The following is a 13,831-nucleotide window of genomic DNA, read 5'->3' on the forward strand; positions in this document are numbered from 1 at the left end:
GATGGCAGTCTCTATTTGAGGCAAACCAAGTTACCCTTCACAAACTGTATTTGGAAAACGTCATTTCCTCCACTTTCATTGTGTACATAAAAGTTTTGCCAGGTTGGCCCTTTCATCTCTAGTTGTATCTTTTTTTTGGGGGGGGGGGATTGAATCAGATCAGCTACTTTCAAGGAGTCTTGTGCAAGAGAATATGATATTCTGTGTGTATGTATATATATATAGTCAAAGCTTGATGATTTGTTTGGAAACGAGTTATGCTGAATTTCCATTGTGGTGGACTGGAAGGAGAGGAGTTTGGCAATACTATAACCAGATCCCCCCCCCTACCATCATCATGCAACTACCACAGAGCCTCTTGGGCTTGCCGATCAGAAGGTTGGCGGTTCAAATCCCTGGACAGGGTGAGCTCCTGGTGCTCTGTCCCAGCTCCTACAAACTTACAGTTTGAAAGCACACCAGTGCAAGTAGATAAATAGGTGCTGCTGCGGCGGGAAGGTAAACAGCGTTTCCGTCATGGTGTCCCGTTACGCCAAAAGCGGTTTAGTCCTGCTGGCCACATGACCCGGAAAGCAGTGGACAAACACCGGCTCCCTCGGCCTGAAAGCGAGATGAGCGCTGCAACCCCATAGTCGCCTTTGACTGGACTTAACTGTCCAGGGGTCCTTTACCTTTTACCTTTACTTTATATAGACTTCTACAAGAATCTTAATGTAGTCTTCCAGCCCTCGTGGTTGCATAGACTACAAGTCCGAGGACCTATTGCTTTTGCAAACCGTATCATGACAGTGAAGGGCTTTTCACATTTAAGGAGCTCCAGGCTATTCTGGCTAGGCAAATTTGGTGCCGTGGGAATGTATATACGCTGCTAGAGAGAAATTTACTCTCTCGTTGTGTTCGTGTTATTATTAATGTGCACTTGCACTTTTAAAAATCTTATTTATTTTTCCAAACTGCTGCTTGCCCTCAGGGTGGAGGGCACGTGATGGAAGTACAGCATAGCCACCACTGGAGAGCTTGACGTTCATTGGGGAAACGTGCTAACTATATAAAAAGTATGTAAATAAAAATATGCAAACCTGATGCAACTTTCCTGGCTTGAAATGCATTTGAAGTTATGCTCCAAAGCAATGAACAACTCCTTTTCTGGGCAGGATCAGTGACCGACTAAGATTGCTGGGGACTTCCAGACAGCAGCAGTGAGGGATTCCGTGGCGTCCATCTTTATAAAGGAATCTTTAGATGGGATGGAGAACCTGGTGGCTTTCCCGACCACTGGTTGTGCTGACTGGGGTCAAAGGGCGTCCAACTGCATCCAGTGGCTCTTGGAAGACATCCATTTATCACCCTGAACATTTTTCAGTTTTATTTTAATACTTACTATATTAGAAATACTTGTATGCAAAGACAGTCTCTGGCGGATTGAGTGGATGAGACCAATATTTAGTCCGGTGGTCAATAGGGCGGTTTCTACATGTGCTGTAGAGGGAAGAGAGGGGCAGGTGAGGTGGATGGCGCCTTGTGTGTCTCCTTCCAGCAACTCCTGCAGCCAAGCTGGTGCCAAACGTATTGCTCTGCTTTCCTTCAGACCTCATCAGTGAGGCCAAGAGAGGGGTCTTGTCTCTGGGCAGCCCAGGATACTCATGGCACCGCAGGGAGGTCACTTTACTGCTCCTAACACAGTGGTTTGACTTCATACTACATTGTCTCTCAAGGCAGATGGATGCCAACAGGAAATACCTATTTTTCTATTTAAAATATCCAAGATTTAATTGAATTTGACTTATAGGGCCTTAAAAAAAATATTGCTACCAGGTGACAGTACAACAATTCTTTTGTTCTTATTATGAGAAACAGTCGTCCTGATCGTGTGGGGCGTCAAAGTATATTCTCTCCATACAAATAAAAATCTCAGAGTTAGGTGTGGTGGGGAAAACGTGACTTGCTGCTTCAACCCCCACGTCCATAATGTTTGGGCAAGGGATTGCAAAGCATATGCAGAAAGTGCTACATTCAGTTCCTTGCTTTGCCAGGTTGGGCTGGGAAACAGCCCAGCCAGAAACCAGAGAGAGAGAGAGACCTCAATTTTCAGTAATAGATCAAGAGTAGCCAGCATGATGCCATCCAGATGTTCTGGTCTATAACTCTTATCATCCCTGAACTTTGGCCATGCTGGCTGGGACGGGTGGGAGTTGATATCCAACATCTGGAGTCCATCATTGCTGGCTACCCTGGGATAGGCAATGTTTGAACTAGATGCGCCAATGAACTGACTCAGCAGATGGCAGCATCCTGTGTTTCTAACCTTTTCAAAAACGGTCTGCCAGGAACCCTGCTTACCTCTAAGAATACCCCTTAGTCAGCCTTCTCTAAGGTCCACACACAGCTCTGTGCTTCTCCTGTTTACTTCCCTAGAACTGTGCTCAGGTGATCTCTTGAATTCTCTACCCCATTTGTGAACAGCAGAGTTGGGGTGTTTCTCCTGCGAGAAGAGAGAGATCATGAGCGGGGAGCTTACCTTTAGCATTGGCAGTAACACAGCTTCTACCCCCCCACGCCCCCCCCCAGTCATCCTTCCACAACCTAGCACACCCTACAGGTCTTTTGTCTACAACTCCTCTTAGGCCCACCAGCCTGTTAGAACTTGCAGCCCCCAAAAAATCCAGAGGGCAGCAGGTTGGAGAAGAATGCCCTCTGTTTGTCACAAGTGGCGACGGCGAATTTGTTGACAAGGTGGCAGCCATTAGCACCTTCCACAATGCCCCAGACTAGCATCGTTCCGGCACGTGGTGGTGGTTGGGAGGGCAGCCATCATGAAACAATGAGAAGGGAGGGGGGAATATCAGGAAAACATATTTTGAGAAATTTCAACTTCGCTGTAATTTGTGCCAACCATCTGCACTACCTCTCTCCCTGCCTTTCCCAATCATAGAATCATGGAATTGCAGAGTTGGAAGGGATCCGATGGGTCATTTATTCCAACCCCTGCAATGCAGGAATATAAACTACAGTGGTACCTCAGGTTAAGAACTTAATTCGTTCTGGAGGTCCATTCTTAACCTGAGGTACCACTTTAGCTAATGGGGCCTCGTGCTGACACCGCACAATTTCTGTTCGCATCCTGAACATAGCTGTCAACTTTTCCCTTTTCTTGCGAGGAATCCTATTTGGAATAAGGGAATTTCCCTTAAAAAGGGGGAAACGTTGACAGCTATGATCCTGCAGCAAAGTTCTTAACCTGAGGTACTATTTCTGGGTTAGCGGAGTCTGTAACCTGAAGTGTCTGTAACCTGAAGCGTCTGTAACCCGAGGTACCACTGTAAAAGCATCCATGACAGACGGCCAACCTCTGCTTAAAATCCTTCAAGGAGAGGAGAGTCCACAACCTCCCGAAGAAGACTGTGAAACAGCTCTCAGCCATGTCCTGCCTCGTCTTCTTTCTTCTTCCTTTCTCTGCCAAATGGGGTCTTCATCCCTTCTTCTCTAAAGGTCCAGTCTGCTGAGCACTGGCTGCTATGGGGAAGGGGCCCTGTGACTCAGTTCGGCTGCGTTCTTTGGGAGGGAAACTGGTCCAAGCCGTTTGTTTGAGGGGGCTGAATCTTGGGGAAGAAGAGAGAGAACCATCTGTGATTTTGCAACGTGAGTGTTGTGGTGAGCTGTGTTTATGGAGCAGATTCCTCTAATTCCTGACAGAACGGCGCGGACCCTGTCAGAGCGGGCCTCGGCCTGCTCCGGAGGGTGGCTCCCAGTGTGGTTCAGAGCTGCCAACTGCAAGAGGCCGGTGGGGGGGGCAATGGTACAGTTCTGCCTCACCCTGGCCCAGGGCTCAGTTGCGTGCTGGTGGCGGATCCCCAATACTTGTAGCATTGCTAACAGAAACGTCACTGAGCATTCGGGGGGGGGGGGCTGCTGGTGAGGTTTAGCATATTTTTAAGGGGTTTGAGACAGAAACTGGGAGTTTCTGAGATGGGTGACTCAGTCCCGGGTTAAAAGTGCCCCTCCTGTTTGCCAAATTCCATAGATTACCAAATAACATACAAGCGCGCGCACACACACCCTCCGTTGCTGTATATTTCACAACCACTGGCATTCCCCATTAAGTAAGCAACCACACATGGTGCCAGGAAGAGCGTAGGGATGGGAAGGAAAGCCAGCAACCTCATCATTGCATACCCGCCACCCCCATCCACGCCTCCCCAGAGATGGCCTCATCTCAGGCTCTGATCTCACTTGAGGCAGCAAATCTGGTTGTGTACCACCCTGGAATATTGTGGAGGCTCATATGCTTGAATAATGCTCTGTACAGAATACTTAGTACAAACTCTGCCATTTGACTATTAAATGTTGGGAAGAAGGGTTCTGGCTTAGTCTTGATCATAGCTGTCAACTTTTCCCTTTTCTTGCGAGGAATCCTATTTGGAATAAGGGAATTTCCCTTTTTAAAAAAGGGAAACGTTGACAGCTATGGTCTTGATGTATGTAATTATATAAAAAAAGTATGGTGGCACAGATCAGAGGCAAGTTGACCACCTCAGTGAGGACTCCAAACACAAATCACCGTATAAACAAGACAGGTGAGAAGAAGCAGCAGCTGCGAAAGTGAAATATACTTGGAGTTGAGTGTGGATTTCATGCTCTTTATTCAGCTCATAGTAGTGAGGAATGGAAGTTCCTCCGAAATGTCTGCTTTATATACATTATTTACACAATGGGCCCCACGTGATTGGCTAATTCTGGGATTCTCCTGTAGGCCAATCAGGTTGTGGATTCACTTCCACCTGGAGTTGGATTGGGTGGCTCCTGCGGACCAATCAGATTGGTGCATTCTGGATCCTATTGTTCTAGGACCAATCCATAGCTGTCAAGTGTCCCTTATTTGAAGGGACAGTCCCTTATTCCAGCGCCATGTCCCGCTGCTGTCTCTTATTGATGGATGTCCCTTAAATGATGTCCCTTAAATTTCAAAGGAAGCAGCTCCTCTCCCTCCCTCCCTGCCAGCAAGGGAGGCGGGAGGCTCCAACTGTGTTGCTTGGCTGTGTTGCTCACCCAATAAGAAGTCTAAGAACGACTGGGGGGTGGAGCTTGCATGCCTTGTGTGTGGCTAGTTAATGCAAGCTGAGGGGGGTTTTGAATGCTGGACGCCATTTTGTTGCACGTGCTGCTGCAAACTTTGCATTGCAAAGCCAGGCCGGGGAGCCATCTTAAGTTGAGGCTGCATAGGCCTTGTGGTGCATGTGATTCAGATTCTATTCAGTTGAACCTCTGGTTACAAAGTTGGTTGGACAGTGTTCTCGAAGCTACCCAGCATGAGTTTGACCAGACTGCAGGAGGACAGGAAGACTGGAGTGCCTGGAACAGGTGAGGCTGCAGGTCCCTTATTTTGGTTGCTGGTCCCTTATTTTCAAGGCTGCTGGTCCCTTATTTTCATATCTGTAAGTTGACAGCTATGCTGCATTCTGAATCCTATTGTTCTAAACCAATCAGACTGCTGCATTTTGGATCCTATTCAACTCAGTACATAACAGATAGGGATACAGGCACTGCCTCCTGTCCTCTAAAATGTGTCCTGGTGAAACGGCACGTCCAAGGGTCTCCCCCCGCCTTTCCCTTAAACTAGGTAAATATAACATTGTGCATAGTCATGAATTCATTCAGAATGAGGCATGCAGCCAGCCAGGGTCACATCTCTGTCATGGCACCTTCTGTTGAAATGTTGAGAGAGAGAGAGAGAGAGAGAGAGAGAGAGAGAGAGAGAGAGAGAGAGAGAGAGAGCAGTTTAAATAATCAGTAGGATCAAATGGTAGCACTTTGCCTGGATTGTACCCAGCGGCCAACAACACGTGCTTTTGGGGGGGGGGTAAGGGGACTTGGCCAAGGTGCCCTCAGTGTTTCATCTTCTCTGAGTGAAACAACAACAACAACCACCACCTGATGTGAGAATGTTGAGAACTAAAATGGGGAAAATGAGAGGCTAAGAGCAACCAAGATGGACAGATCTGTCCATCCTGAGCCTCAGCAGGTGCCCATCAAAGTTGATTCCTGATGCCAACTCTGACTTGAGGCTCTGGGTGTGCGTTTCACAGGCTAGGGGGCATTTTTTGCACACAGACGAGCATTTTTGTGGGAGGGCAGCTCAGTGTTAGAGCATCTTCTTTTTAGGCAGAAGATTCCAGCATCTTTGCCTAGGGTGGGGAAAGTCCCCTGTCTGAAAAATTGGAGAGCCCTGCCAGTCAGAGTAAGTAAAACTGAGCTAGAGGAACCATTGTTCCTATTTGGGGCACGTCCCAGCAACCCGTTTATTGAACATTTATTCTGATTTATTTGCCAAGAGGTTTGAATTTATTGCATCAAACTTAGTCCACACTTCCCAGTACATTTCCTGTCCTGTCACTTTCCTTATCACAAAAAGTCCGATCTTCTCGGGAAGGTTTGTTGCAAAGGACCTCCCGATATTTGAAACTGTGCAACTTGAATTTGCATGCATGTCACTGAACCCCGCAGGAAAACAGCAAGCATCTGGAAGTCCCATTGGTGGTATAAGGAAGTTGCCTATATCCTCTATGTTTGCATGCTGTAATATTAATATGCAAATTCAGATACTGCTGTCGCCCTATTCCTCCCTTTAGCTCTGCCTCTCTGGTCTGGCTGAGTTGTGGTTCCCTCTAGGCTTAGAGCTCTGGTCAACGACTAGTTTGAAGGAGCAGCCATTTTTAGAGCCAAGAGCCAACTCCACCTCCTGCAAAGTGGACTGTCAACAAGCTCTTTTGGGCACCACCATTGCACCCTCTCCGCCTTTGGCCTCTTGACCAGCTGATATTCTGGCGGTGGGGAGGGGCAGATCTAACCCTGTGGTCTTCGGAGAGGCTGATCCCTAGTTCAGAGATTAAACACAGCCATTACCTCTTTGGTTCAGCGATCAAGGAGTAAACCATCTTTACAAGCCATAAGCTTGAGAGAGCACAGCTTTTTTTGCATGCACGTGTGTGTGTGTGTGTGCGCGCGCACACCCACACTCCCCCACACACCCACACAGAGAGAGCATGGATCTTTTAAAAGTTTAGCACTGCTGCATTCGCTCTCACGCATAAACACTTCTCCACCCCCGCATTTAAACCCCCAGCGCTGGCTGCATTCAACCCAGACCCCGGGGGGAATGGTGGCAGCTGTTTTCAGAGCCCTTTGGCACCAGCCAACAAGCTTGTGTTTAACCAAAAACATTTGTAGTGGCTCTGTTTTCATTCTGAAATAGGATCCCATCAGCTCCGGCCTGACCCCAGTGTAGGAAAGAAAAGGGGGGGGGGACCACAGCGGGAGGCACATCTTGGGGCCATGCACTACCCTTAGCCACTCTGAGATGCCCAAAACCTTCCCAGAGGACCCAAAAGTCCCATGGAAACTTTTCCTGTTTCACTCGCCATTCGCATCTCACCAAGGTGCTTTGATCCCCTCCAAGAATTCAGTTTCTGTCCCTTGCAAAACAAACTCCCCACATTCTCTGCACCCCCATGCAATAGCATGTTTATAGCACAGGGGTTGGCAAGGTTTACCGTGGGCCTGATTGCACGCGCATCCACGATTTCTGGCGTCTGCGCAGACATGATTTGCGGCACCGCAGAAGTGAGTCCCCATGCTGCACCTTGCCGGTTTAGCGCAGCAGGCGGGGACTCGCCGAGCAGTGGCTCAGTTTGGGGGTGGTTCGTGGGCCAGTTAAATGACCCTTGTGGCCAACAGCCCTAGGTTGCCTACCCCTGTTATAGCACTTTTACGTTACAATGTGTTTGGCTATCTTGATATATGCTTGGCACCACACTATTGTGAGGTAGATCATTATTCCCATTTCACAGTAGAGAAAATGACGATTCCTCCGTAGTGCTGACTCTGACTGTGCTTGGAAGTGCACATGAATTAAGCCTTCCCTTTCCCTCCTACAGGACCTGGTTAGAAGAGATATGTACAAAGCACTGGCTCTAGATTCAGAGGGTCCTACAGGCAAGATGCCCTCAGCAGGACCCCCTCCCTGTGTATTTGCTACTGTCACCACTGCCCAGGAAGTTGCCCTTTTCCTCTGGGTCCAGTCTACCCCACTGCCCAGAGGAAGAGAGCAAGACAAGCAGAAGCGGAACTGTTGTTCTTATTATTTATTAAATTTATATCCTGCCTTGGGAGTAGCCAGGATTTTTTGCTGGGCAGGACTTTTGTTGGGGGAGACAGAACTGACGTAATTGGTCAGTTAGTTAAGTATTTGTATTGTTTTACAATACATGGCTGCGCCCATGTACACTGCCCTTCATCCAAAGATCCCAGGGTGGTTTACAACATAAAAGCAGAAAATACATAACTATATATTTTTTTTAAGAGCCCAGCAATAACCTTGCCAGGAACATATTTTAAGTCTCAAGATCAGGCTTCCTAAAACTCAGCCCTCCAAATGCTTTGAGACTACAATTCCCATCATCCCTGACGACTGGTACTGCTAGATAGGGATCATGGGAGTTGTAGGCCAAAAACATCTGGAGGGCCGAGTTTGAGGAAGCCTGCTGAAGATTGTTTAATCAGTCAAAGGCCTGGTTGTTGTTGCTACACATCTGCATGCCCTACACTGTGGTGTCAGTGTCCCTCTGGTATTCACTCAGCTCCAAAATATTAAACCTTTACTTTGTATGAAGTTCAGGAGCCTTTATGGTCCTAAGAGAAGCAGCCGAGAGCAGACCCTCTAAGTGTTATGTACTGAAGTTCTCACCCTGGGCCAGCAGGGGGATACTGTAGATAGTTCAGGTCCACATATGCAAATAAGGGATCGAAAGTGATGTTCAGTGATTGGATAGTTACAGAAAGTTGTTACAGTTACGATGTACTGGAGCTCTATATAAGCAGGCTGACTGAACCCTTCAGCCCAGTTCTGTTCCAGCTTACAAATAAACAAGAGCTGTTTGAAGAATTGCTGTGTCGTCTGATATGTTAACCCACAACTTAACACTAAGAGTCCCTATTTTCCAGGGACGTCCCTGATTTAGATAAGCCATCCCAGTTTCTCATTTGAACCCAGAATGTCCCACTTTTCCTTAGGATGTCCTTGTTTTCCTTGGAGAAATGTTGGAGGGTATGATGAGTTGTCCCTGTTTTCACAGAAGAAATGTTGGAGGGTATGGAGTTATCCGACCCCACAAGGGCAATCCTGTATAGGGAAGTTTTTTTAAAAAATGTTTAATGTTTTATTATGTTTTTATATATGTTGGAAGCTGCCCAAAGTAGCTCAGGCAACCCAGTAAGATGTGTGGGGTATAAATAGTAAAATTTTCATTATGGAGTGGGACGTCCCTATTTTCATCAGAGAAATTTTGGAGGGTATGAGAGAGTGTCTCTCACCTCTCCAAACCACAGAAGTGATAAATGGCTAATTATACCCTCATGCCTGAGGTGTGAATAGTTACCTGATAACCTTTTTTGACACTTAATTTGTACTTCAAATTAAGGCATCTCCCCTATTTGCCTAGTAGTGGATCCCAAATGTTTTCCTTGGAACCCTGAAATTCCCCAGGAGCTCTTCAACAAGAAGAAATCGGCAGTGCCTCTGGAAGATGGCTTCTATATCACTTCCAGAAGGGTAACCACAAAAAACAATACAAAATTGAGGCATCTTAAAGGCATGCAGATTTATTCTAGTAGAAGAGTTTGTGAACTAGAGCCCACTTCATCACACGCGTGAAAAGATCACATGCATCTGCTCTTAGCTGGTAGACGCACTCACACAAATGTGCACAAGCAGCTGAGACAGTCCTGTTGGGTAACATGGATAATGTGCACGTCAACAAGATAAACACAGTGAATATTCACAACCACAGTGATAGCTGTGACACCATCAGGGGCTTGTTTGCCTGCTTGCCACCACCCTCGCATGGTATTTAGGTATATATTTCATAGAATCTTAGAGTTGTAAGGGACCCCAAGGGTCATCTAGTCCAACCCCCGGCAATGTAGGAATCTCAAATAAAGCATCTGTGACAGATGGCCATCCAACCTCTGCTTAGAAACCTCCAAGGATGGAGAGTCCGCCCCCTTCCAAAGGAGGTGGTTTATTTATTTATGAAACCAATTACCTTGCCTTTCAACCCTTCCCCACCCAAGGGCCCAGGTTGCAAACACGAAAATGCAATAAAAAATAATGAGATTGAAACAGAATCCAGTATAGCAATTACATAATTAAAACAACAGTACCCGAGGGGCATAACACGATACCCAGTCCATTTAAAAATACATTGTCACAGTGGGCGGAATAGAACCCTCCTAATAAACAAACTGCAATTTGCCAAGAATGCTGCTCTCTCTGCCTCAGGGCAGACAAGTCATTCTCTATGAAAAAGAATGAAATGGACACAAATCAGACATCAAAAATGGCAGCCTTAAGAAACCAGCAGGAGAACATTCCCTTCTCCTGGACTAGGACACTCTGCTACTGGCCTCTTTTCAGCCAAGAGACTTCAAAGGGAGACTCTTAACAGGAACTTCCTCAACTAGAATTTATAAGTTGATGTTATTCTATTTATTTAAGCCTCCCACAATATAATGGTTTCTCCTTCCACTTTGGTTGGTTAGTTGGCATTCATGTCTGTCTCAGGAGACTGCTATTAAATTAGCATAGTGAAACATTGTTATCACTTCTTATTGAAGTTGTGAATGGTTGATATGCTTATCTTGCATACATTTAAGCTTGTCACAGACAGAATCTCTTTCATGGTTTGGCCAAACTGCTTTGCAATTTCCCACCCTGCTCATATATCTGAGGATAACCCTTCCTGTATCTGGTCAAGTCTGTTTATTCCGCAATAAATTTGTTACGTTGGTAAGCTGCAAACTTGAAGTGCGTTTCTCCCTTGCATCCTGAGAGTCTTCAAAGCCCATGACACCTTCCAAACTTAAAAATGGAAAGCGTAATGCTGGTGGTCAACAAAAGAGATTTAAAGAATGTCTTGGGACAGCATGACATGGGTAAATATGTGCCCTCCTAGTTTTCTCACTTGCAATACAAATGAATAAGGCAGATATATTCAGCCACTAGTATAGAGCTGGGAAGAGGGGAAGCAGTGTGGTGTCGCAGTTGGAGTGTAGGATTATGTGTCCAAAATGCCTCTCAGTCATGAAGCTCCTTGGGTGATCTTGAGACAGTCACTGTCTCTCATCCTAACCTACCTCACGGTGTGCTTGCAGGGTTCAGTGGGGAGTGGGGCATATATGCACTACTTTGGGGTGGGGTATCAATGTAATAAATGATAACGAATAGATTCGGGTTTTCCAAATGAGGGATACAATTTCTCCACAGGCCTGGGCCAGCGTGAGACAGTTTGCTGTCTGAGGCAAACGACAAGATGGCGCCGCCCCGCATTCCATGTACAAAAGCTAACCAGACTGGAAATTGAAGGCTAACACTGGGGATGAGGCAGCATATTCCACTACACCTGAACACAGCTGGGGGCAGGGTGTGGGGCACACACAACTCTGTGCACTCCCCACCGGTCAGCGTGTGCCACCAAGACAGGTACCTCACTCTGCCTAATGGTAGGAGCGGCCCTGAATCAGACTTTGTGGTTCTAAAGGTCCGGTGTCAAGACCGATCCTCCTCGTGTTTTGTTTTTTTAAAAAATAAACACACAATTGCAACCTCTTCCCTTCACACCATTCAATTTGTGTGGAACAGGAAACAAGGGGGGGGGGGAATCACCAAAAGCCCTGAGGAGAAAAATTGAATTTTCTCACTCCTGAGAGTTCAACCAGATGCAGACAGGCATTTTTGTGTGTAGCATATTTAGTAACAGAGCATGCTTTAAACCACAAGGTTTTAAGTTCAATCCCTCACATTTCCAAGTGGAGGACTCAAGAACCAAGACAGGCAAGGTTCCCTGCCTGCGACCCTGGAGAGTAAACCGTACTGAGCTGGATGGATCAGTTATGTAACTTGGTACATTATAGTGTCATAGGTGCTCAAAATTATGTTTTATCTTTTGACTTGTAACTCATATGGCTATAAACCTGAGTGCTAGTAATATAGGCAAAACACCTATATTGTGTATAACCATATTATATACACGATGATTACAGCAATTTAAGATGACAAATACAGTACCCGGCCCCACACAACCACTTTCATTCTCTCCCCCCCCCCACACAAAACTAGAATCATTAAGTGAAGCCAAAGACCCACCCAGACCAGTATTATTTTACCACAGTGGCTGACTAGTTATCTATTAGAAGCACATAAACAGGACATGATCTCATTAGCCCTCTCAGCTTGTGGCTGTGTGACAGTCACTTCATATTTTGCTGTGAGACAATCTCTGATTGTACAGTGTCTATGGATTTATGCTTTATTTCAGCCAGCCCTGATAAAATACATCCCAGAACCCTTTGCCGCATAGAGGAGTATATCTGAGTCAGCGGACAACTTGACATTGGGAGGGCTGCTGAGGGGTTTGGAAGCTTGGAAATTTGTAGTAGCTCCTTGATTTGATACCTACATGACCCTCCAAGCCCCTTCCAGCTCTACATTTCTACCAAACCAGATCTAGCAACTTGGCAGGCGCATCCTGAGCTTTGAAATCCTCACAATTATAGGGTTTGAGAGTTAATTTGTATGTTTTGCTGGGGAAGAACAACATGCAGATTTGGGTACCTAAATGCTGCCAAACGTTGTTGTTATTTTTTAAGTGGTAGAGAAAGTTTCCATTTCTTTTTCTTAGGGAATGTGTGTCAGCTGCCTGCTATCTAGACCCCCCATGAGGCAGCTTCCCTTTGAGGCAGCTTGTAACGGTTAAAGTGTTGGACTAGGATCTGGGAGAGCAGGGTTCAAATTCCCACTCAGCCATGAAGCTCCCTGGGTGACCTTGAGCCAGTCACCATCTCACACAGCCTAACATACTTCACTGGGTTGCTGTGAGGATGAAATGACGAGGAGGCAAACCGTGTACACACCACCTTGAGATCCTTGGAAGACAAAGGTGGTATATAAATTTAACAAATAAAAGAAAAAACATTGGCTTTATACAACCAATAGCTGCAGTGTGGCCACTTAATACTGTAGTTTACCATGTGAGCCTGCAGCTCTAACAATGTGACTAAACCTACCCACACAGAAAAGTACAGTGGTACCTCGGGTTACATACGCTTCAGGATACAGACTCCGCTAACCCAGAAATAGTGCTTCAGGTTAAGAACTTTGCTTCAGGATGAGAACAGAAATCGGGCTCTGGCGGCACAGCAGCAGGAGGAGGCCCCATTAGCTAAAGTGGTGCTTCAGGTTAAGAACAGTTTCAGGTTAAGAACGGACCTCCGGAACGAATTAAGTACTTAACCCGAGGTACCACTGTACTAACAGTGGGTTAGCCACATAGTCAGTGGCTGCAGATGACCACTGCTCTAGACAGCCACAGGTGCCATGCCGTTTTCTGACGCCATCAAACAAGAAGCCAAAGCAAGCTTCTTTAGGGCGTATTATGTCTGGTGCAAAGTGCGCTGCTCTGTCAATACAAGCCTGCAAACAGCCCTTTGGCTGGGCGCTTCTGAGGAGCTAAGAGTTGCCTCCAGGCGGCCATTATACATTTCTGCTGAAGGTGGGAGGTGTAAATTATGTAAATATATTTGCCAGCTCACCTTACAAAAGTTTGTTATTTTTCTTGGGCCAAAAATGAACGATTATGAGTATATGAGGGCAGGCGAGGCCAGTAAACTTTATGCAGTAATTATTTTTTATTACTTATTTTAATCCTGCCTGTACTCCCATGAGCTCAGGTTGGTCCACGTGGTTCGACGCCCCCCCTCCCTATTTTTATTCTCACAACAA

This window comes from Podarcis melisellensis, assembly GCF_964234715.1.
Source record: "Podarcis melisellensis genome assembly, chromosome: 13".
Classification (NCBI taxonomy): Eukaryota; Metazoa; Chordata; class Lepidosauria; order Squamata; family Lacertidae; genus Podarcis; species Podarcis melisellensis.